At 40.5% G+C, this 23,406-nt stretch overlaps 2 long non-coding RNA genes across 3 annotated transcripts in view; both read right to left on the reverse strand.

Moving 5' to 3' along the window:
- Positions 1 to 1,728: 1,728 nt before the first annotated feature.
- LOC140066050 (uncharacterized) lies at positions 1,729 to 15,669 on the reverse strand. Its single transcript, XR_011848087.1, has 3 exons — positions 15,561 to 15,669; positions 15,340 to 15,471; positions 1,729 to 1,854 (listed from the first exon to the last, which is right to left on the reverse strand). It is a non-coding gene; the product is annotated as an uncharacterized lncRNA (long non-coding RNA).
- Positions 15,670 to 19,820: 4,151 nt separating this feature from the next.
- Positions 19,821 to 23,406, reverse strand: part of LOC140066051 (uncharacterized) — a 130,260-nt gene continuing 126,674 nt past the window's right edge. For both annotated transcript variants that reach the window (XR_011848089.1, XR_011848088.1), the window contains one exon: positions 19,821 to 19,901. This is a non-coding gene — a long non-coding RNA (uncharacterized lncRNA). The remainder of the gene's footprint in view (positions 19,902 to 23,406) is intronic.

The raw sequence follows: 23,406 nt of genomic DNA on the forward strand, positions 1-23,406 counted from the left end.
CCATTTTGCCTGAGATACTTCTGGCATTTGTGAACATACAATTTAATTTTCCACAGTTATTTATCTGATTTAAAGTAATTTTACTGGCACATATATCCTCACCACTGTTCTGCAACTTGTGGATCTCCTTATCCACTGCCTTAGGCCCCCATACACCGCCCACCTCACCACCCACCATCATAACCTGCCCCCTCTCTGACCTGTCTACGCCTTCAGTGTCTTCCTTTTCCTCCTCCCCCGATCCTAGTTTAAATACTCCGCCACCCCTGCTAGGATCTTCTCCCCCAGCACAGCAGCCCCCCTTCCACTTAGGTGCAAGTTATCTGCAGAAAACAGCTTGTACCCCAGTGAAAAGTCAGCCCAATGCTCTAGGAACCCAAATCCCTCTGCTCTACACCAGGATCTGAGCCATGCATTTAACTCCCTGAGCTCCCGCTGTCTGCTCTGTGTAGCGCATGGCACAGGTAGGATTCCGGAGAATACTACCTTGGAGGTCCTTTCCTTAAGCTTTGAACCTAGTTCTTTAAAATTATTCTTCAGGCTCCTCCACCTACCATCTATTCTGTCATTGGTACCAACATGGACCACGACAGCTGGGTCATCCCCAGCCCCTCCCAGTAATTTATCCACCCTTTCCACCACATGCCGAACCCTGGCACCAGGGAGACAGCAAACCATTCGGTTGAGGCGGTCTTGGCGACAAATTATTCTATCCGTCTTCCTGATTATAGAGTCCCCTACAACCACTAGCTGCCTTGGCTTACCTGCACTCCCATCCACCCTACTACTAGCTGGTCTGCTCCCCCGGCTGTGAGGGAGAGCAGGATCCGCTAGGGCTGCCATTTCTGACACTGACGTCCTTACATCATTGCACAATTTTGCAATTTTGCTTGGATGTTCAGAGTCAGAGTTGGCCTTCCTTTTCTTTGACCCCTTCCTACTCCCTCTAGTTACAGTAACCCAGCTACCCACCTGGCCCTGCTGGCTTCCCTCTCCACCCTCCACTTCTACCCCGCTTATTGCTTGCTCAGTGAGCAGCATACTCCTCTCAAGATTGTCAATTGCTCGCAGCCGTGCAATATCTTCCTCCAGATCTCTAACACGAGCTTCCAGTAGAAAAATATGGGCACATCTGTCACAGCGGTATTCACCCTCGAACTCTTGCTCCAGCAGTGTATACATGCGGCAGAGTGTGCACTGGAGCATACCACCAATCTTGCTAGCCATATCCTAGTAACAAAACAGTGATAAGTATATAAATCAAGAGATTTATATCTTATATCTGTGGTAATCTTCTTATATTTGTTATCCATGGTCTGCTTCCTTCTAACATCAACTTTTAAAAACTTGCAAATGTGCCCAAGTAATGTCTTTTCACTGGTTGTTACAATGATCAGAGCAGAGGGAAAGTGAGGCATGTTCTGCTCATTGTAACAGCCTGTGATGCTGTAGCACTTAGGGGCTCTGGAAACACTCAACCCTCAGCAACCTATTACAATAATTGTAGAAGTTTATTTTAGAAGGATGGAGGCCATGAATAAAAAAATAAGAAGATTACCATAGTTACAGTGCTTGGACGTATGAGTAAGTGCCCCTGGTTTACAGTTCTTGATTTTGATTATAGATTTAAGCACTCTTTGACTAATAGTAGATTTTGATTTTGCAATGGTGCTCTGACCACAGGCAGAAAGAAATACAAATATGTTCATTTTATTTCTTCTGAGAGGCCTCAAGTTTCACAGACATAGATTAGCTTGACATCAACGGGAACGGATCTTGACTTATTCAGCATCGCTGCAGTTTCTTCTGTTCCCGCAGAAATGCGTCTTTGGCTGTCATACACAACCGGACACCCTAGGGGGAAGGTAGACACAGTTTATTACCTCTTCTGCCTTCTTCTTTCTTTACTGCATAGCGCTGAAGGAGCCAATGGTGCTGCCGTGACTACCTGGTCTGCAGGGGTTAATCAGAGCTGCTGGGTCTGACCAGCATAGAGGTCTCCGGAGGTAATTTCGTCCTGTAAGCTCGTCATCTTTTTGAGCACCTTAAGACTTCTTTTCTTATTGTGACTTATCTGTGACTAAATTGCTTCTGTCACCACTGATTTATCCACATATTCTCAATTTTTATTGGTAACACATTTTAGAGCAGTGAAACTTATACTCATAAAGCTGTGTAGAAAGACTGGATACCAGTGATTGGGCAACCTATGTGACAGTTACCAAAACAGTTGATAGCACATGCCCCCACAGGAAAGAATTCACATCCGTTTTCCTGCATTCCTACATTTGTTGCTAAAATTTCAGCCTGCTGTTATTATACTGTAACTAACTGTAACTAAACTAATAACACAAAAGTGGTTTTAATGTAGAACAATTAAATAAGCGTAATAAAGAAAATCTACCATCAAAATCCTTCATGATGAACCAGGGGCACTTTCCCATAGATCCAGGAACCCTGACTGTGGTAATCTTCTAATATTTGTTATCCACAGCCTGCTTCCTTTAAAAATCATGGGTGATTCCAGAGCCCCTCAGTGATGTCTTTTCACTGGCTGTTACAATGATCAGAGCAGGTCTCCCCTCTCCCTGCACTTCCTGTTGCTGCTAGATTACACAGGTGCAGGGAAAGGGAGAGAGCAAGGGGAGGGTGAGCCATGTTCTGCTGAACAGCCTGTTACGCTGCAGCACTAAGGGGCTCTGGAAACACATCAGCGCTTCATTAGCATAATTGTTAACATTTATTAAAGAAGAATGGAGGCCATGGTTAACAAATGTAAGAAGAATGAATGTCACAGTAGCTAGATTATGAGTCATTGCCCTGGTTTATGGCGATTGATCTTGATGATTGATTTCTTTTAAGCGCTCATTGACTAATAGTAGATTTTGATTTTACGATGGTGCGCTGACCACAGGCAGAAAAAAAAAACAAATATGCTCATTATACTTGTTTCTAATTCTCAGAAGCCTAAAATTAAAGTTAAAAAACACACACACATAAAATATTAATAAATATTTAAAAATAAACAATATTTCCAATAAAATAAATACCCCCCTCCATTACACAAAAAAAATTGCCATAGTTGCTCCTTTTGCCTGAGACTATGGGGTTCATTTACTAAGGGTTGCGCACGCACTTTTGTAGGACTGTGCACCGTTTTCAGGGGTAAAAGGGCTTGCAAAGGTATTTAATAAGTGTGTCTGTGCTGGGATTGTGTCACACACAACACTTTTTGTGACACAGCTGCGCTGGCTTCCATGCAACACAAATTAGGGGGGGGAGGCGCTGTCAGATGATCCGACTGATTCAGACTGAGAGCGGGATTTAACTTTCACCACTAAAAAGATGGTGAACTCGGTAGGACCTGAACGGGAATGCAACACATTCATGACTTTGAGCGCACGATCTTAGTTAATTGCAGGACGGTCAATTATAGTCGGACAATGCACTTTATGTGAACTCCGGTGACCCTGTAGTAAATATATATATATATATATATATATATATATATATATATATATATATATATATATATTATATATCAAAACGACCATCAGACACCCGGGAATTAATTTATAAAGGTCATTTTTAATTAATTTGAAAACTGAAAAAATATATATTATACATTACAGAACATAACTTTTTTGCAGGTCATTGTAATTTTAACCCTAAAACAACCTAAAAATAAAAAAGGTCCCTTAACAATTTTTAACTATCCCTATGTCATGAAAAAAACTCCACAAAAATGTTTAAGGTATTGCACAGAAAAGGAAATTTTGACTTTAAAACCAATAAGTATAAAATTTGACAGAAAAGTAGTGATGAGAGGACCTGTGAAAATTTGTGAATTTGAACAATCTGTTCGGGTACAGATGCCACCCCTGTGGCACCTGTTGCAGTATTAACTGTTTAACAAATAGTTTTCAAAACACAAGGCCCGGAAGCATATGATGTCATCAGAAAGTGACAACCCTCCCCAAAATTGCATGTTGTTGTTGGTGAATACCCGCTCCATTGATTTAAATGTTACCGAAAGGGGCGAATTAAGACTGCCATGAGCCCTGAGCTACCAGGAGTAGTACTGCTCCTATTCTGCACATATGGTCACACATTACTACCAAATCCTTCTCAATTATAATTCCAAATTGATGGACATAAATGGAATACTTGCTTTTTGTTGAAAACATGGTCACTAATTTTAACATGAAAATAGATGGATCCTGACTATGTCACCAAATGTGTGTAGCAAGTTATACAAATACAAGACGTAGCTGGAACAAGTGATTGTGGTGGCCCTGGTCAGGAAGATACAGGAAATGTGGATGGACACAGTCAGAGATGTAACCTGTAAGTCATTATATTTTTGTGTACTGCAATTTTTATTTACTGTAAGAGCTATAACTACCACTATATAGCCATTGCATGATGGTAAAATTTTTTTTTTATCATTCAAGGTTTTATTGAGAGAGTTAAGGTACATACAAAGTAACGTAGGTTGATGCATTATTGCCTTTAGGGCATGCATAGATAACAAGTCAATACACAGTTTAAACAAGTAAGGAGAAGGCATTTATAACAAGATCAAACGGTAAGAACCGGCATGATGGTAAAATTTTATACCTGGGATAGGAGTCCACTCTGGTGGGGTTTGCCCCATGCCAAACATCTTGCTAAACCTAGACTAGGGGTCCAACCTCTACTCACCTCCTCAGGCTGCATGTTCTCCAACCACATGTCCAAAAGTATGTGACAGTAGTAAGTCATCAGGATAGAATACTACATATAGTATATACCAGTTCATCTCTGAAGAACAGAGCATCAACAGGTGGCAGAGAAGAACAATGCAATGACACTGAGAGGTGAAGCCGTCACATTAATAATGCATCATTCTGAATATTATGAGTTTTTTATGAGTTTTTAATTATTATAGGATGCACTTTTAACCCCTTTGTAACTATACTGTCAGCAATTCGGACTGACTTTCCTGTGTATAAACCGCACTGATAAAGGCAAACCCACTATCTGGAACCTGCTAGATTACCCTGAGTGACCCGCAAGGAAAGAGAGAAAAGAGAGTTGGCTTTTGCCTGGCGGCTCCTGCTGCTAGATGGAGGGAACAGGTAGAGAGAATAGCACAAAGAAACAAAGAGTAGTCACTCCAAAGTCACAACAAGATATCAAAGGACACAACTAGCAAACAGAACAACAGAGTTTCAAAAACTGAGCCACAGAATAACAATCTGGAAACAGGGAAGCTGTATAGGAGGCTGAGGAGGTAACAGCTCATACTTCCCAGGATATTAACATTCTCTTTCCTTAGACTATCACTGCCCACAGTATTTATTACACCCAGTTGCTTGTATTCATTTATATTCAATTCCTTATGAGTACGATATCTTTATAATTTGCCTGCCGAAAACAGCTTTTTTTTGCAGGATAAGTTGTAATTTCAGAACTAAGTTTTCCCATGTATTTTAGTTTTTTATTCCCCATTCTTCTCCAAACCAATTTTTTGCAATCTTTGATTTTACAGCTTTCACTATGGGGCACTGGGACTGTGGCGCACGCAACCTTTTTGTGGCTGGCTTCCATGCGGCACAAATTAGGGGGTGTGCCATTGTATGGTCCAACTGATTCAGACCGAGTGCCGTATTTAACGTTTAAATTGTCTCGCAGGCCCTATGTTAGAGGTACACCACAAAAAAGATGGTAAACTCTATCGGCCCAGTGTGGGGAAGCGACTCATTCATGATTTCAGCTGCACGATCTTAGTGAATCGCTGCACAATGCATTGCAATGGGGCTTGCTGTTTTAGAACATGCAGGTGCTAGTGACCAGCAATGGAGAGACAATGCATGTACCACCAGCAGGAATTACTCCCCAAAAATACTTATCAGAGAATAAAATGCTGACCAACTCAATTCTATATCAAACACTAACTTACAGGGACCAGTTACATTACATACCTCTGACCACCAGGGAATAGAAATAGTATATACTTTGCCATAAACCCCTGCAGCGCTACAGAAGTTAAGCCAGTGGGCATGGTAGATGGTTTTAAGTGTCTGTAATATGTACATTTTTTTTATTTTTACATTTACAGGAAATCTTATTCCTTCTTTTATTTCTCATTATTCCTGCTAACATTTTCTGCTTTGTACCGAAATCCCTTTATTGTTGTTCAATCTTTTTTTGAAAAGGCGTTTCTTAATATCAACAAAGCGGCTAAACTTTTCCCTCGAACGTCAGATTTATCAGATCCACTTAACACAACATCAAATATTTTCCCAGAGATTATAACTTGGAGAATAAATGGGAGGAAGAGATATTTTCAGTGAGACCCCTCCCCACAAGTCCATTTGTTTATATTCCTGTAATAACAGCAGTCCATACCTTCGCTTTATTGTTTGAGGATGGAGCATCAGTTGGCATAAGCATACAAAGCTGTTTGCACACCTATTCTTAGCAAACAGCTACCTGAGCGGTCATCAAATAATAAAATTACATATATGTAGATGCAGACCTGTCGAGACAAGAGCAGCATTTGCAGTGCCATTCCTCAGCTTGTCGTGGAGTTGAACAGTTTACAACTTCAATATTTCTTTGGTATTTCTGCTAACAGAGATTGCCTTGGTGAGCATGGCATTTTTTTTCTATCTTTACACACAAGCTGCCATTGAATCCTTTTTTGGCATTATTACTGCAGCCTATCTGCAGTGGACCAGCAGTGATTTGCAGTGACAACATGGTATATGGGATGTGTACACATGTTGTATAAAACCCCACAGTGGCTCAGAATCCGCAGCAGTCAATTACTGCTTTGGATTATATTTACTGAATGCTTTAGAAAGGTTGAGCTGTACCCCCTGCTTCAGCCACACTGTGCCTAACATCGTGCCTAACAGTGTTAAACATAGAATTTAAGGGCTGTTTCTGTCATTTATTTGGCACTTCCCAGTATGAATATAAAACAGGATTTATTTCACGATTTGTAAAGTATTTACAAAATTTCTCAAAGGCATTATGCCCCTATTGACACTTATAGGGGGTCGTTTACTAAGGGCCCGAATCGTGTTTTTCCGTCGGGTTACCTGAATATTACAATTTTTTGCCGATTTTCCCTGAATTGCCCTGTTTTTTTTGGCGCATGCGATCGGATTGTGGCGCATCGGCGCCGGCATGCACGTGACGGAAATCGAGGGGCGTGGCTGTCAGAAAACCTGACGAATTTGGAAAAACCACCATATTTTAAAAAAAAGTGTCGCTTGACACGCGCTTACCTGCACCCAGCAATGGATCGTGAACTCCAGTGAACTCCGACAGACTTCAGCGCAGCAGCAACACCTGGTGGACATCGGGCCACTACCTTAGTGAATCGCCGAAAGACCAGAATCCTCCACAGAGAACACGCCGATGGATCGCGACAGGACCGGGTAAGTAAATCTGCCCTATAGTCTCTCCCCTTCAATGGGACTTCTAGAACAGTTTAAGGGACAACTCTCCTAAAAGTGAATGGTGCTGAGGATGAACTTTTGCACCAGTGCTCAATTGGTATAGCTATTTAGGTCACTTGCCCTTCTGGATAAACCAAATGTTCTGATAAACTGGACACATTCTAAAGCCCACATAGGCAGTGTTACAAATTACAGTATGGTGCTATAAGAGAAATCAAAAGATATTTGTTTCCTTTTTGAAACAGTTGTCAGGGCTTGGGGTCAGTGAACCCCCTGGACCACCGTGGGAGATGGTACTAGCCGACACTTGGGACTGGAACCTCGACCAGAGCCCGCCACAAAGCGGGATGGTCTTGCTGCGGCGGGAGCCAAGGTTGAGGTACCGATACAGATGACAGTCTCGTAGTCAGGTACAGGATGTTAGTCAGGGCTGGCGGCAGTGATCGGAGTTCAGGTCCGGGGTCAGCAAGAAGAGATCAAAGCAAAGGAGAAACAGGAACATGGGGAACTCACAAGGAAACTTTCTCTAAGGCTGGTAACTCAAAGATCCGGCGGGGAATGATGGGAACAGCCAGCCTTTATGTAAAACCTGGAAGAGCCAGCACCAATCAGCAGCACGCTGGTCCTTTAAATCTCATAGAGCTGGCGCATGCGCGCCCTAGGGACCGGGGACGGGCACACGGCCTATCCGGGACAGGAGCAGGGGCATGGAGAGGTGAGTGCGGGCCGGGGGTGCAGCGCCACAGAGAAGGGCACAGGTGTGCCTGCGATCCGTGACATCGATCGTGGGAGCACCCATGACAGTCCACACAAAAGTGCACAAAATGACCTGTAAATGTTACATAATTCTCAATATGATCTCAGCAGCCAGAAGAGGAAAGGGTTAAATGTGCTGCACCTAATATTGTTATTATCACCCGCCCTTACAGGAAGTGCCTGACATGACATGATGAAACATTTGGAAAGACATAAAGGATGTTTTTAATGATCAGCCCAGGTGCACACAGCACAGGTAGATTTATTGGATAGGTACATTAACTAGAGTCAAATTTGCTGACAGAGCAATATTCTTTTAATTTTTTTCGTTAGTGTAGACGTTTATCCTTGAGAAGAAGTTCACTTAGCAGAGGCAACCCAGAATTCCTAAGCAGAGACTTAGACTCCTTTTATACAGGGGTGTATTCACTCCTTAAAAAATGACCAGTGATCCGGATTCCCTGCATGATGGTCATACATACAACTTTATATACATATAATAATAATCCTTTATTTATATAGTGTCAACAGATTACACAGAGTTTGCAGAATTGGTCCCTGTCCACATGGGGCTCACAATCTAAACAACCTACCAGTATGTTTTGGAGTGTGGGAGGAAACCCACACAAACACAGAGAGAACATACAAACTCTTTGGAGAGGTTGACTTGGGTGGGTCTCGAACCCAGGACTCCAGTGTGGAAATATAGCCATCAGACTTTTTATCTTTTAGGAACTTAAAACACCCATGTAATGGTGCTGTCACAAATGGCGTTTGTGTTGCATTTACAAACACAAAGCAAGTGCCTGGAGACAGGACTTGGCCCAATCACATATGGAAACGCTTGTAATTGGTAACCAGCGCCCGGTGTCTTGCATTGTCTAATTTCCTTGCTGGTAAATGCAATCAAAGGCAAACATTTTTTATTGGAATTAATATGCTTTTGTGTTTTAAATGATGTGCTTGCTGTATATGTTATAGAACGCCTGGGAAGGATGGGTTTTCAGAGTATGGCTGAACACCCGGTGTGGATGATCACAACAAAATTAGGAGTCACAGTGGATTTTGTTAGAAGAAGACAGCACATTATGACACTGGAATGATGTCTTCTACATGTCAGACAACCTTCACTTCAGTATAGTCATGGCCATAAGTTATGAGAATGATACAAATGTTAATTTTTACAAAGTCTACTGCATCAGGTTTTATAATGGCAATTTGCATATACTCCAGAATGTTATAAAGAGTGATCAGCTTAACAGCAATTAATTGCAAAGTCAATATTTGCCTAGAAAATTTACTTTTACCCCCAAAACACATTTCAACTTCATTGCAGGCATGCCTTAAAAGGAGCAGCTAACATCGTTTCAGTGATTGCTCCATTAACACAGGTGTGGGTGTTGATGAGGACAGGGCTGAAGATCAATCTGTCATGATTAAGTAAGAATCCCATCACTGGACACTTTATAAGGAGGCTGGTGCTTGGCATCATTGTTTCTCTTCTGTTAACCATGGTTATCTCTAAAGAAACACGTGCAGTCATCATTGCACTGCACAAAACTGGCCTAACAGGGAAGAGTATTGCAGCTAGAAAGATTGCACCTCAGTCAACAATCTATTGCATCATTAAGGAATTCATGGAGAGAGGTTCCATTGTTACCAAAAAGGCTCCAGGGTGCCCAAGAAGGACCAGCAAGCACCAGGACTGTCTCTTGCTCAGGAATGGCAGCAGGCAGGTGTGAGTGCACTGCACGCACTGTGAGGCGGAGACTCTTGGAACAAGGCCTGGTGTCAAGTAGGGCTGCAAAGAAGCCACTTATCTCCAGAAAAAACATCAGGGACACACTGATATTCTGCAAAAGGTAAAGGACTGGGGTAAAGTTATTTTCTCTGATGAATCCCCTTTCCGATTGTTTGGAACATCTGGAAGACAGCTTGTTCGGGGAAGACAAGGTGAGCGATACCACCAGTCTTGTCTCATGCCAACTGTAAAGCATCCTGAAACCATTCATGTGTGGGGTTGCTTCTCAGCCAAGGGAATCGGCTCTCTCACAGTCTTGCCTAAAAACACGTCCATGAATAAAGAATAGGACCAGAATGTCCTCCAAGAGCAACTTCTCCCAACTGTCCAAGAGCAGTTTGGTGATCAACAATGCCTTTTCCAGCATGATGGAGCACCTTGCCATAAAGCAAAGGTGATAACTAAATGGCTCAGGGAACAAAACACAGAGATTTTGGGTCCATGGCCCGGAAACTCCCCAGATCTTAATCCCATTGAGAACTTGTGGTCAATCATCAAGAGACGGGTGGACAAACAAAAACCAACAAATTGTGACAAAATGCAAGCAATGATTGTGCAAGAAGGGACTGCTATCAGTCAGGATTTGGTCCAGAAGTTGATTGAGAGCTGCCAGGGAGAACTGCAGAGGTCCTGAAGAAGAAGGGTCAACCCTGCAAATATTGAGTTGCTGCATTAACTCATTCTACCTGTCAATAAAAGCTTTTGTTACTCATAATATGATTGCACTTGTATTTCTGTATGTGATAAAAACATCTGACAAACACACATAAAAACCAGAGGGCAACAGATCAATGTGAAAATCTAATATTTGTGTCATTCTCAAAACTTATGGCCATGACTGTAGATCATCATCAACTTGGAGAAGGATATTCCAACTCCAAGTCACAACCTCTTTCAGATTATTATGGAAATTGTAATTTCCCTTTCAATAGATGTCTAAAACAATTGTGTTTTGATGGTAGGCTTGTTATTTATGCTGGGGGTTTCTCTGTCAATCACACCTGAAATGATTTTTTATTTGCCAGGGCTTGTGACTTCCAAAGTCTTTTAGAGCATGCTGGCGATTGTGGCTTCCCTGTAAAATCACAGCAGAATTGATTATCTTTTAATTGCTTTTTGATGGCACACACTGGGTTAACACATATACATCACATTCTACACGATTCTCTACTACGACACTGTCATCAAAAGGCAAATAATATTTAAAGTGAAGCAAACATAGCTGCAGGCGTGAACATTAAGAGAAGTGACATGTCGTCATTACGTGTTTCACTCACAAGAGTGCTTTGTACTAACGGATATTGTACACACAGTTCCCGGGTTTCAATGGATGCCACTAATAATAGGATTTAAGGGGATTAGAGTAGCTTTATTTTGGACATTTTAGTCATAAATCTAAAGAAAGTGTTAAAGTACAGCAATGAAATACCATGCAGGAAGGAGATTTGACCTACATGGACCGTGCTCGACTGGATAGGTAAGGGCCATTTCTGTAAATGAGATTTAAGGTGAAAGGTTATTAGGTGAAGATTTTAACCCCTTAAGGCTGCAGCCTTTTTTGGTTCATGTTTCTTTCCACACCTTCAAAAATCTATAACTTTTTCATTTTTCCATGTACAGAGCTGTATGAGGGCTTATTTCTGTGTAGCAAATTGCACTTTGTATTGGCTGTATTTATTATTCCATGCTTTGTAATGGAAAGTGGGATAAAAACTCCAAATGTGAAATCAGTGAAAAAACGCATCTGCGTCTTGTGGCCTCGGTTTGTACGACCTTTACAGTGCACTCAAAACAACACATCTAATTTATTCTTTATTCCTAGGATCACGGGGATACTACATTTGTACAGGTTTTATTGCATTTTAATTAATTTAAAAAAAATGAAAACCTTGCTTTCAAAAGAAAAATTTGTATTATTTATTTTTTATTTTTGTTTCACTATTTTCTGACGTTAATAACATTTTCATACTTCGGTGTACGGAGCTGTGTAAAGTGTAATTTATTTGAAAGATGAGCTGGCGTCTTCATAGCTACCATTTTGAGGACTGTGCAACCTTTTGATCACTTCTTATGTTGCAAAATGGCAAAAAAGTGGCGTTTCAGACATTTGGGCGCTATTTTCCGTTATGGGGTTCAACGCTGGGAATAGCCATTATTATATTTTGATAGACTGGACATTTTAGAACTCAGTGATACCTTACATGTTTATGATTTAACTTGTTTATTTTATATTAGTTCTAGGGTAAGGGGGGTGATTTGAACTTTTAGGTTTTATTTAATTTTTTTTGTAACATTTATTTATATTTTTTAAAAATATTTTTCCTTTTAGAGTACTTTAACTTTACGTTGTCTGGTTGATACTACCATATACTGCTATGTACTGTACAGTATGGCTGCATATGGGGATTTTCCACATCATCTCTTACAATGTGCAAATCGCACATTGTTATAGATGGGCTAAAACAAGATAGCTCGGGTCTTTGTATGACCCGATGCTGTCATGGCAACAGATCGCTGCCCCCCGATGAGCAAAACAAAGATGCCCACCATCTTTAAATGGCACCGGAGGCTTCAATGGGTGCAATCAATGGGTTAATACCTGCAATCAGTGCCGATAGTGGGTGTTAGTGGTGGGTGTTTGCTGCAATATGCAACAAACCCAATGTCTGCTCGATGACGGATTACCCTCTGACCCCTCTTCATCCATGCTTAACAGTTCCATGACATACAGGTACGTTAAGGAGAATTAAAGAGCACCTGTCATCAGGTCTATGTCACTAATTCTGTCACTACTACCTGTTGGAGCAGCTCACAAGGATCCATCCCAGCCTTTATTTGGTCATTTCATACATTAATCGATCTAAAATCATATATTTTTTTATGTGAATGAGACGGGGCGATGTCACCCCTGTTACCTCCCCCTGCCCATGTCTGTGTGTAATGTATAGTAAAGCATTGCTAGTGTCTGTGCTTTATCTGCTGCCTGTGAGAGAAACAGAAATCAGCCACACAAGTAGTATATAGGAGCAACAGCATGTCAGGCTGTTACAACTGCTACAGGATGCAGCCATGTTTATAGGAGTATCTCAGTAGTGAATTATAATATAGGCAGTTTGGGTGGCCGTCCAGGGCTCAAGCTTTCTAGGGGGCCCATGACCAAATGAATCAATTGGCAAGGTTGATAAAGCCCTGGTAAGATAATAGAGAGAAGGCCCTGCATGAAATTCTCAGGAAAGCGATGAATCCTCAACACATATGTATACAAGGGCCTTCCAGGATTTTGAAGCTCCTCTAAAAATCCTTAAAGGAAACCTACCACTTGAAGTGGCAGGTTTCCGATGGCAATACCGGGCACCAGCTCAGGGTGAGCTGGTGCCGGAGCTTATTTTAGTTAGTGTTTTAAACCGCGGTATCGCGGTTTAAAACACTTTTTAAACTTTATAGCCGGTGCAGGCAGGTACGCGCTCGGCGCTTACCATGCGCGCGGCTACATAGAAAGTGAATGAGAGCCGTGTGCACGGTAAGCGCCAAGCGCGTGCCTGCCTGCGCCGGCTATAAAGTTTAAAAAGTGTTTTAAACCGCGATACCGCGGTTTAAAACACTAACTAAAATAAGCTCTGGCACCAGCTCACCCTGAGCTGGTGCCCGGTATTGGCATCGGAAACCTGCCACTTCAAGTGGTAGGTTTCCTTTAAACTGCAGGACTAAAAGTGGGCAGAAGGTCTATTACCATATGAAGGAAGTAATTGCCATTAAATAATAAGACTTGTAGAGGCCCACAATTTTCATACAGCCCAGGGCCCATGGTCATCTTAATCCATCATTGAGTATCTCATACACACACAGGCTGCAAGGAGCGTGTCCACCAGAAGCAGGATTACATAGAGGAGCCAGAACCAGGAGTGTCACATCATCATTCAGGCTGTCAGTTATGTGTATAGGGGTATCTCATACACACACAGGCTGCAGGGGGCCGCCAGAACAAGGAAGAATAGAGAGGCAGCCAGAACCAGGAGTGTCAGATCATTTCACAGGCTGTCAGTCATGTGTATAGGAGTATCTCATACACACACAGGCTGCAGGGGGCCGCCTGAACCAGGAAGTATGGAGAGGCAGCCAGAACCAGGAGTGCCATATCATTATGTCCTGGACTGCTGAAAATGATAATGACTCATTGGACCTCTCTCAGGTCATTTGCATACAGCTTTAGTACCTTCTTGTTTAAGTTTATAGGCATGTAGAGAAACGATGTAGGGATAGGGGCAATGCTTTCTAATTGTAGTTTAATTTTGTTTTGGATGGTTAGTTTGAATCCATAGACACATTCTCGGTAAGGAGGCCCAGATATGGTATAATGTCTCATGGTGGCGTTCCAGTGGCGTCCTCACTTGTTGCTTACCAGCTTACTGTGCCCCTTTACTTATAAATGACTGCCCTATTGTTGCTCTCGCTAATATCGCTAATAATAATCATCTTTATTTATATAGCGCCATCAAATTCCATAGTGCTTCACACTTATAATACTCTCAATGTGCCTCCCCAACATCATTGCCCTCTAAACTTAAAATTCTCCTCTTCTATGTCCCCTGTGCATCTTGGCCCACATCACTTATACACACACCCTTATTTGTCTAAAATTATATTTTACATATATTTTCCATATATTTTCTGGAAGCAGACATTTACCCCATTTTTAAAATTGCATTAACGTGTTTAATTTTGATTCAAAGTGTAACATGTTATACATAAAATTTTAATTTAAAGGCAAAATGTGCTGCAAACAGAAAATGTTTACTTTCATATCTCATGAATGTAATAGGTGAACATGTGTGGAGTTCATAGATACCTCATAGTCATATGTTCACATAAATAAATCATCATAATATCACAAAAACTGAAATAACCAAATATCTGCTTTTCAGGTAGAAATTTTAAGACAGTCACAATCTGAAAAATATAGCAAAAAACTGATTAAAAAGCAAAGGCACCCCTAAAACCTATATATTTTTTGAAAGCAGACAACCAGGGGATTCCATTTGCCTTGATTAACAGTTGACACCTGTACCACCCTCATTTAACTTTGTGACAAAAACAAATTATTTAAAAAAAAATGCATTGAAAATGCCATAAAAACATACATTTTACATAAAACTCACATCAAAGCGGAGGTTTATGAACAAATAGGCATTTACAAATAATAACACAAATATGACAGGATCAAATATTCAAGTGTTTTCTCAGATTGTTCTGGAGAGGAGAGGGTAAACATGAAAATGAGTTGATATTATCCCATATCAAAATATAGTAACATATAAAGTCAATATTTACATTTTCTGTAAGGTGTGAGCAGGTCCTGTGAGTAGCATCCTCCAAATTCTCCCTGCAGCCTGATGACTAAGAATCTAAAAATTAGGGGCACACTTCCGAGGGCTCTGTGGCACCTAGAAACTCTCTTTTTTCCTATGAAAGAGGAAAAATGAATAAGAATATAGGTAAGCAAAAGGTATTTTTATCTTTCCTTGTAGCTGTATAATAAAAAAGTTACTTACCTTCCCATGCAGGAGTTCTGCTTCCTTCTCTGCCTCAGCTTTGCAGAGCTCTGAAGTCAGCAGTGGCAGAGGCTCCTCGCAGCACCATTGAATTTAAAGGGGTCTCAATCCCCTTCTGATGTTAACACAAAAAAAGATCATTTTAACCGCTTACTTTACAATTTACTCAGTGTTATTGCTAATTTAGCTTCTATCACTCTCTATGCTGCTCAGTGTAATATCACTAGGCAGACACATTACTGTATTATCCATGTTTTTTGTGGGGTGACAATGTGGTTACATTATCAGGGTACAGGTGTATATGCACTTTCATCTGGCTTCTGACATTGTACTAACACACTGACACATAGAAAGAGAGATGAGACATATCAGAGATGATGAGATGCCTACTGCACACATAGCTCTGCTACATCTCACAGATCATGAGATCCTTTAGATGCCTATTACACACACAGACTGCTACATCTCACTGACATGTGCCTGCCTCTCCCTTACCCCGGATCACTTATCTCCTTGTAGTTTGCAGCCTCTCTCTGCTCACCATGTGCTGGCAGGATGTAATTAGTGAGTGTCCCTGAGCTCCGTGCAGGGGGCGTGGCTACAGCCACACAGCTAAAAGATACAGAAACGTCTCACACAGAAATCCAAGATGGATGCCACCCGACCCTAAGTCAGAAGTTGTGTACAGCAGGACTGATAGAGACAGGTTGGACTTATGTCTGTGAAATGCTGTATTTTTATTAATAACAGTGAATTAGAGAATGCGTTATTTTGTTATGCTGAATACATATAAGAAACTTGTCTTCGTGGGAATACCCCTTTAACTCTAACAGCCTTTTAGATGGAGTTACAGTTGCGAACATACCTCCCAGAGCCTGGAATAGTGGAGCAGACCTCGAAATTTAGGACTGTCCCTAGAAAAAGGAAAGTTTCGAGGTATGAGCTTTGTATTTTCACACTATGGTTAGGAATAATTTTTCCCAGGCTTCATCAAAGAAAATTTGTGTGAAAAGAATGAATATGCCCTCAACAATCTCTGCATAACTAGAGTGATATTCTATTCTATCTGTGAGTACGTGTAATCTCCCAGTGCCTCAATGAACTGTAATGGCTGCCATAATTGGCTGTCACCCAGCTTTCCATATATAAAAATATAGAAGCAGCTGCATCACAGACAGACAGAAAAATGGATATCAATTGGGGAGTTCTTATTAAAAGAAATATATTGTCTTTAAGTTTTAAAACCATATTTCCACTCCTTCAGTTGTGATCCTAGGCGCTCAGTTATAATGGAAGCTTTTGGCACGCTGTCATCTGGAGGGAGTTGGCGCAGGATGTGAGACAATTGAAGTGATACATAAATCCTCAGAAAACTGATAGTACGGCATACACCCATTCAAAAAATGTAAGTCAACAGTAAATCCTCTCGTAATATGTACTGTATGTCATTTCATGCTACAACATGTCCTAATCCTGCTCACTCTAAGGAAAGGGAAGAATATATAAAGTTGGGTTTTCACCCTTTTTTTTTTGCAGGCTTAAAATTTCTATGTAGCTTGTAGTTTGTTCAGTTTAATAACTCCTTTACCTCTCACTACCATCTTCACAATATACTTGTCCACTTTCTTTCAGTAGGTCACTATACCCCTAATTTATATCATTTATCCAGTATAACATAAACAGTTTGTTTCTATCTGATAATTCTTTCTATTTTATTTCTTCATAGGTCATGTGATCTCATGGTGACCCCCTGTGAATTACCATGCACCGACACTATAACTGATTACACTACAGCTCTGCTGCTTAGTGGAGATACAGGAAGTCTGCATCATAGATCAATATGATGCAAGGAATCCTGTCCTCAGCAGCGTGGTCAGCCCATGACACAGGACTATGCATGTTCTGGATCACGAGCTCATCATGGATAGTGTGAAACAGCTCCAAAGTTTTATTCAATGACCACTTTCATTCTCTGTCCAGGTTTTTCACTACCAAGTTAAATCCTTGAGGCATCATTTTTTTCACAGCTCTTCATGAACTATAGTCTTTTAGGCCTTACATTTGATTTGTTACTTCTTAATTTGTTTTTGGTTGTTGAACAGGAAAGTTGTACATTTTATATATGCAGATTTACATTAACTATTCTCAGGGGTGGAGAACAGCTATAATTACTTATGTAGTCATCATGCCATATCACACAAGATTTGGCTGGGATTTTGGAAGGGCAACAGGCTGACATAAGAAAGTTACAGGGCGTAAATTAGCATATACCAATATATGCTTTTAAAAGCTTATAACTTGACTTTTCACCAATGGAAAGCTAAATGAGAAACATTACAGGAAAGGTTATTACATGATGCTGCTACAACTGGGGCTAGTACAGGCAGTCCCCGACTTAAGGACACCCAAACTGGGTACTGCCTGTATAGATTGAACCTATCCCCTGTATTAAACGTTCCCATTTCACAATTGTTCAGTTGGTAAGCATGTTTGAATACTGATTCATACATGACAGAATAGATATGGAAATGATTCCCTGCATTGCAATTTGCTTACATTTGTGGAACCTATATCAGCATGTTATAGCTCATATAGAGATGATCTTCCATATCATGCTTAAAGGAAACCTACCACTTGAAGTGGTAGGTGTAAGATGCATATACCGAGCACCAGCTCAGCGCGCGGCATGGTGCGCCGAAGCTCCTTCGGCTGTAAAGAATAATAAGTGTTTAAACCGCGATACAGCGGATTAGGACACTAATGAAAGTAAGCACCGGCACCAGCTCACCCTGAGCTGGTGCTCGGTATATGCATCTTACACTTACCACTTCAAGTGGTAGGTTTCCTTTAAGGGATATTATTGAGCCTTCTAATGAGTTTTATATAATTTTATCTTGTGTGGTTAATTTCTTGCAATTTATATGTCTGAAGTGTGCAATTTCTTTACATGTACTTTCATTTTCTATTGATTTTTGCACTTTATTAGTACCTGTAATAGTTACTATAATGTCGTGAGTGTAGTCAGTTTGAAGTACCTAACCAAAGATACCCTGTTTCCCTGAAAATAAGACAGTGTCTTATATTAATTTTTGCTCCTAAAGAGGTACTAGGTCTTATTTTCAGGGGTCGTCTTATTTTTCCATGAACATAAGTTTACATTTATCGTTGAATTCCGAGTTTGCTGCTGTATTTTTTGTGACTCCATTTCTATTAGAATCATTGGCCCCAATCTCTGATGTTTTGTAAAAGCACTTTCCATAAATAACTCTTCTTATCCAGATAGCTGCTGGTATCACATTTGCAGCACAACAGTCAGTGATTTACTTCCATGAATCCTTCCCCATGTCACAACCTTCTGCAGCATCTAAAACATTTCCTAATACTAAATGTATGGCGTGGGGGGGAGCCGCTTCAATGACTGCCGCTAGGTCTTATTTTCAGGGGAGGCCTTATATTTCTAAGCCTGAACAACATTGTACTAGGTCTTATTTTCGGGGGATGTCTTATTTTAGGGGAAACAGGGTAGTTATAATGGTCATATAACAACAGATAGGACAGGGATGGTTCCCCAAAGTAAGAAACTTTTTATTTCTTTATTTCAACCACTTAAAGAGAATTTATCACCAGGGACCCCCCTACAAACCACACACAGCACCTTCTCGATATCTTTATACATTTTCCACTAATACCTCTACCCATGGGATTAAAGCCACTATTCCTCTTAAAAAGACTTTTATTAATGTCCGCTGTTCCAGTCATGGTGGCAGGGAGCTGCTATATACAGTCTGTATACCCCACCTCCTCACTGACGCTGACACTGCTAGCCCAGAGACATGTGACTCCCTGAAGAGAATTCCTGAGGGCAGCTTGAGGTTTGTTTCTCTTCAAATAGACAGGTCTCTATCAGACCCCACCCTTTTTAAGGGAGTGGTTTATGATGTAGCTGTGTCTCTTTTTCAATATTCCAGGAAGGGATTGTGTTCAACTTCCTAAAGCCTCTGAACCTAAAAATAAATGGAGCTGTATATGTCTGTAGGTGAATATTGGCCAACGGTCCCTAAGTACTAGTTCCATACCAGCAGCATGGTGTAAGACCTGTCCATCAGGACTAGGGAGGCAAGGCAGAGCAGTGAACACTGCATACACTGGTCACACATATTTATATACAATAAATCATGGACAGCTATTTTATTTTTTTTTTTTGCTGACCCTGGGGATAGGTTTATACCAAATCTCCACTCTAGAAGTTCATGACACCTACTTTTTGGTGTATATCCTGTCTTTCCAGATAATCAACATTTTTTTGTCTTCAAGGTTCGCCCACAACAATTTCTGTAAAAACTGTAAAGACACAAAGTGTCAGTCAACTGGTATTGAGAGGCAAGGCCAGTCCCCTGAAACCAAACAAATACTACAAAAGCAATAAGATGTAAAAGAAAATAATTACTGAAGGCTGTGAACAAGAGAAGAACTCATATGTTTAGGACTTAACCACAGCAAGAAAACTATTTGGAAGTAATCAGGCAAGGTTCAGTAGAGGTGTTTTATGCACATTTTTCTATACCAATCAGTTGGGTTTTGCTATTTTAGGGCACAATACGACATAACTGATATCTGAGATAAAACTTGGCTGTACCTGGGACTGTGGACTGAGTGACTAAAACATTACGCTAGACTGTGGGTTAAGAGGTGGAGTGTTTCAGTAGACCAACAGCAACATTTCACTAGATGTTAATAAATATATCACATTTCCTCAAGGCCAAAACTTGAGTTTGTAATGGGAATCAGAAAAGTGGAAGCTAAGTATAAAAATTTCTTGGCGAGGGGCAGAAGAGGAGCAGTTCAATTTGGCATAGCAAATGTTTATACAACTAGATGTATGGGGTTTGTAGCTCATCCTTTAAACTCAACAAGTAAACTTCAAAAGGATCAAAATTTATTGGAAACATAGAAAATGCCAAGGTGACAGCAGAATTGATTCTTTACTGTAGACACTGCTCTTGAAGGACATCAAGATGCTTGTCGTATACTGTAAAATGTCACACTCACATGCCAGTTACTTCTGATGAAGAAAATGCTGAATTGGTTCAAAATACTACAGTTCCAAACAAAAAAGAATACTGCACAATCATAATGTAAAGTTATTTGGTTTGCTGTCAGTGAATTTAAATAGTTGTTTAAATTCACGGGTCATAAAGCATAAAGATCTTGAAGAGCTTGAGCAGATTCCAACGATACCTCTTTAATGCTTCTGGCTTCTTCCTATCTTGAGACACATTCTGGTATATCTATCAGCCCTATCTATAAAATCCTCTCAGCTTTTGCTTTTGTGACATCGCTAAGAGCACTAAGGCTAGAGCACTGAGGGCATTCACATGAACGTGCACAAACAGGTCAGCCACTCAGGGCACAGAATTACTGCTTGTAAGAGCTCTAGTACAGAGAAGGCAGGTAAGGCACAGAGCCGACAGCACAGAGCACTGCAGCTCTGTTTCATACAGTAATCTATTACACCACAAAGAAAAAGATATATTAAAACATGTCCACCTACACTATAAAACACCTATGTAGGAATAAAAAGATGAACAAAGCATCACAGTATGTGTACATATATTCAGTATATACACAGAGTTAAACCTCTCAAGAAGATCACCTCTATGATAGCACCCCCTCCTTTATATTCAGTCACTGATATTTTATTTGCTTTTATACTCTATGGAAGTTTCCCCCTATCTGCAGACTACCCCTTTCTCTGTGCAAAGAGGATTCACTATACATATATAGTGTACTATGTGTGCAGAATTTGATGCTATTCATCTTTATTTGTGCATTAACAATTTGATACATACACATTTAAGCTTCACTAAAACTTTCAAACACATCCAGTTCATACCACATTCCTACATACCATTCATGGGGCAATAACAAAGACTTTCTCCTTGTCATTGGATGATCTCAAGCATGTGATCAATCAAATGCTTGTGACATCATTCCACATCCTGGAGTTTTTCACATGTTGCCAGCAATTATCAGGACTGATATCCTCCTGCACCTAGCAGCTACAGCTCGGATGCGTGCACCTCTGCACCTCTATGCCCCCCCCCCCCCCCAACACAAGCCACCCACCCTCTACTCCTTTCCAGCCACAGATATGGATTTCCACAGCAAAAAAAAATAAACAAAAGCAGGGAGAGCAGCCAGGAGGACAAGGTAAAAGCCCTGCTGGCAGGCAAACGGCTGCAGATAGATACTGAGAGTAAATTAGAGAATCGCTTATTTAGTTTAGAGCAGTTAGGCAAAAGTTTTTATACTTTACAGTTGTTCTTTAAGGTAATGAGCTGTGAAGATCACAATTCATGGCAGATTGTAGGATAAACTATTGGAGAATAAAAGACTGATATATAGGGACCAGGGCCCCCTGCACCCGCAGTAAGAGGTGGTGGAGGAGGAAGTGTGAAGGGCAGAGACAGAAATAAGGTGCTTGGAGCCAGAAAGAGAATTCAGCCCCATCAATCATCTTCCTGTATCCATCTTAGAGTCCTGGATGCTAGAAATGGAATGAACCTCCTCGCAACAAGGAGTGCAGTGCAAGGTAGAAAGTTTATAACACCCTTAGAGGTGGACAGTTCAGCTTTATATTTCTCTGGAAAAACATAACATTTCTTAATCAGAGTACAAATGTATTATGTTCAGTATGGGACAGTTTGTTAATAGAGTTATCCTCATGAAAACATTATACATGTGCATACATAGCATCAGTGAATAGAATGTTGTGTATCAGTTTCCCTCTAGTAGCAGCAGAAGCAGATTTTGTAACATTTCTGTTCAGGTACACAGGATGAGATAGAAGCAGGAATGTTCTTGGTACATATCTTGTGTAACACATCTCATAGGCAGCAGAGAAGGCCCACATCTCTCCACATGGATTTAATTGCCATCAGCCGTGTCTGTGGTGGAGGACTGCACTGCAGTAAACATGAACACAGGATGGCGCCCGGACTGCAGTACGCAGCACATTGCCACACACGCAGTTGAATGCATTCGTAAATAAACCTGGAAAGTTTGATTGCAAAGGGCGAAGCCAGAGTAAACACAGTGATTAACCCGTTCATAGGTGCTTGACTGCGGTTATGCTGCCTTCATAAACTCATACTTTAAAAGTATTATTCAAATTGTAGACTGTCATGTAGTTGAGCTTTGACTAACACCTAATCTGGTAGTCAAATATATGATAATGGCATAATAAAGGAAAATGACAATCATAAAATGACATAAAATGACAATTCTAATACTGTCTCCTACATATTTCATCCTATGTACAAGAATATCATTACTATAATACTAGCTTCTATGTACAAGAATATAACTACTATACTGCCCCCTATGTAGAGGAATATAACTACTATAATACTTCCCCCTTTGTAAAAGTGTATAACTACTATAATACTGCCCCCTATGTACAAGAATATAACTACTATAATACTGCCCCCTATGTACAAGAATATAACTACTATAATACTGCCCCCTATGTACAAGAATATAACTACTATAATACTGCCCCCTATGTACAGGAATATAACTACTATAATACTGTCCCCTATGTACAGGAATATAAATACTATAATACTGCCCCCTATGTACAAGAATATAACTACTATAATACTGCCATCTATGTACAAGAATACAACTACTTTAATACTGCCCCCTAATGTAGAGGAATATAACTACTATAATAATGCCTCCTATGTACAAGAATATAACTACTATAATACTGCACCCTATGTACAGGAATATAACTACTATAATACTGTCCCCTATGTACAGGAATAGAACTACTATAATACTG

This window comes from Engystomops pustulosus, chromosome 6 (assembly GCF_040894005.1).
Source record: "Engystomops pustulosus chromosome 6, aEngPut4.maternal, whole genome shotgun sequence".
NCBI lineage: Eukaryota > Metazoa > Chordata > Amphibia > Anura > Leptodactylidae > Engystomops > Engystomops pustulosus.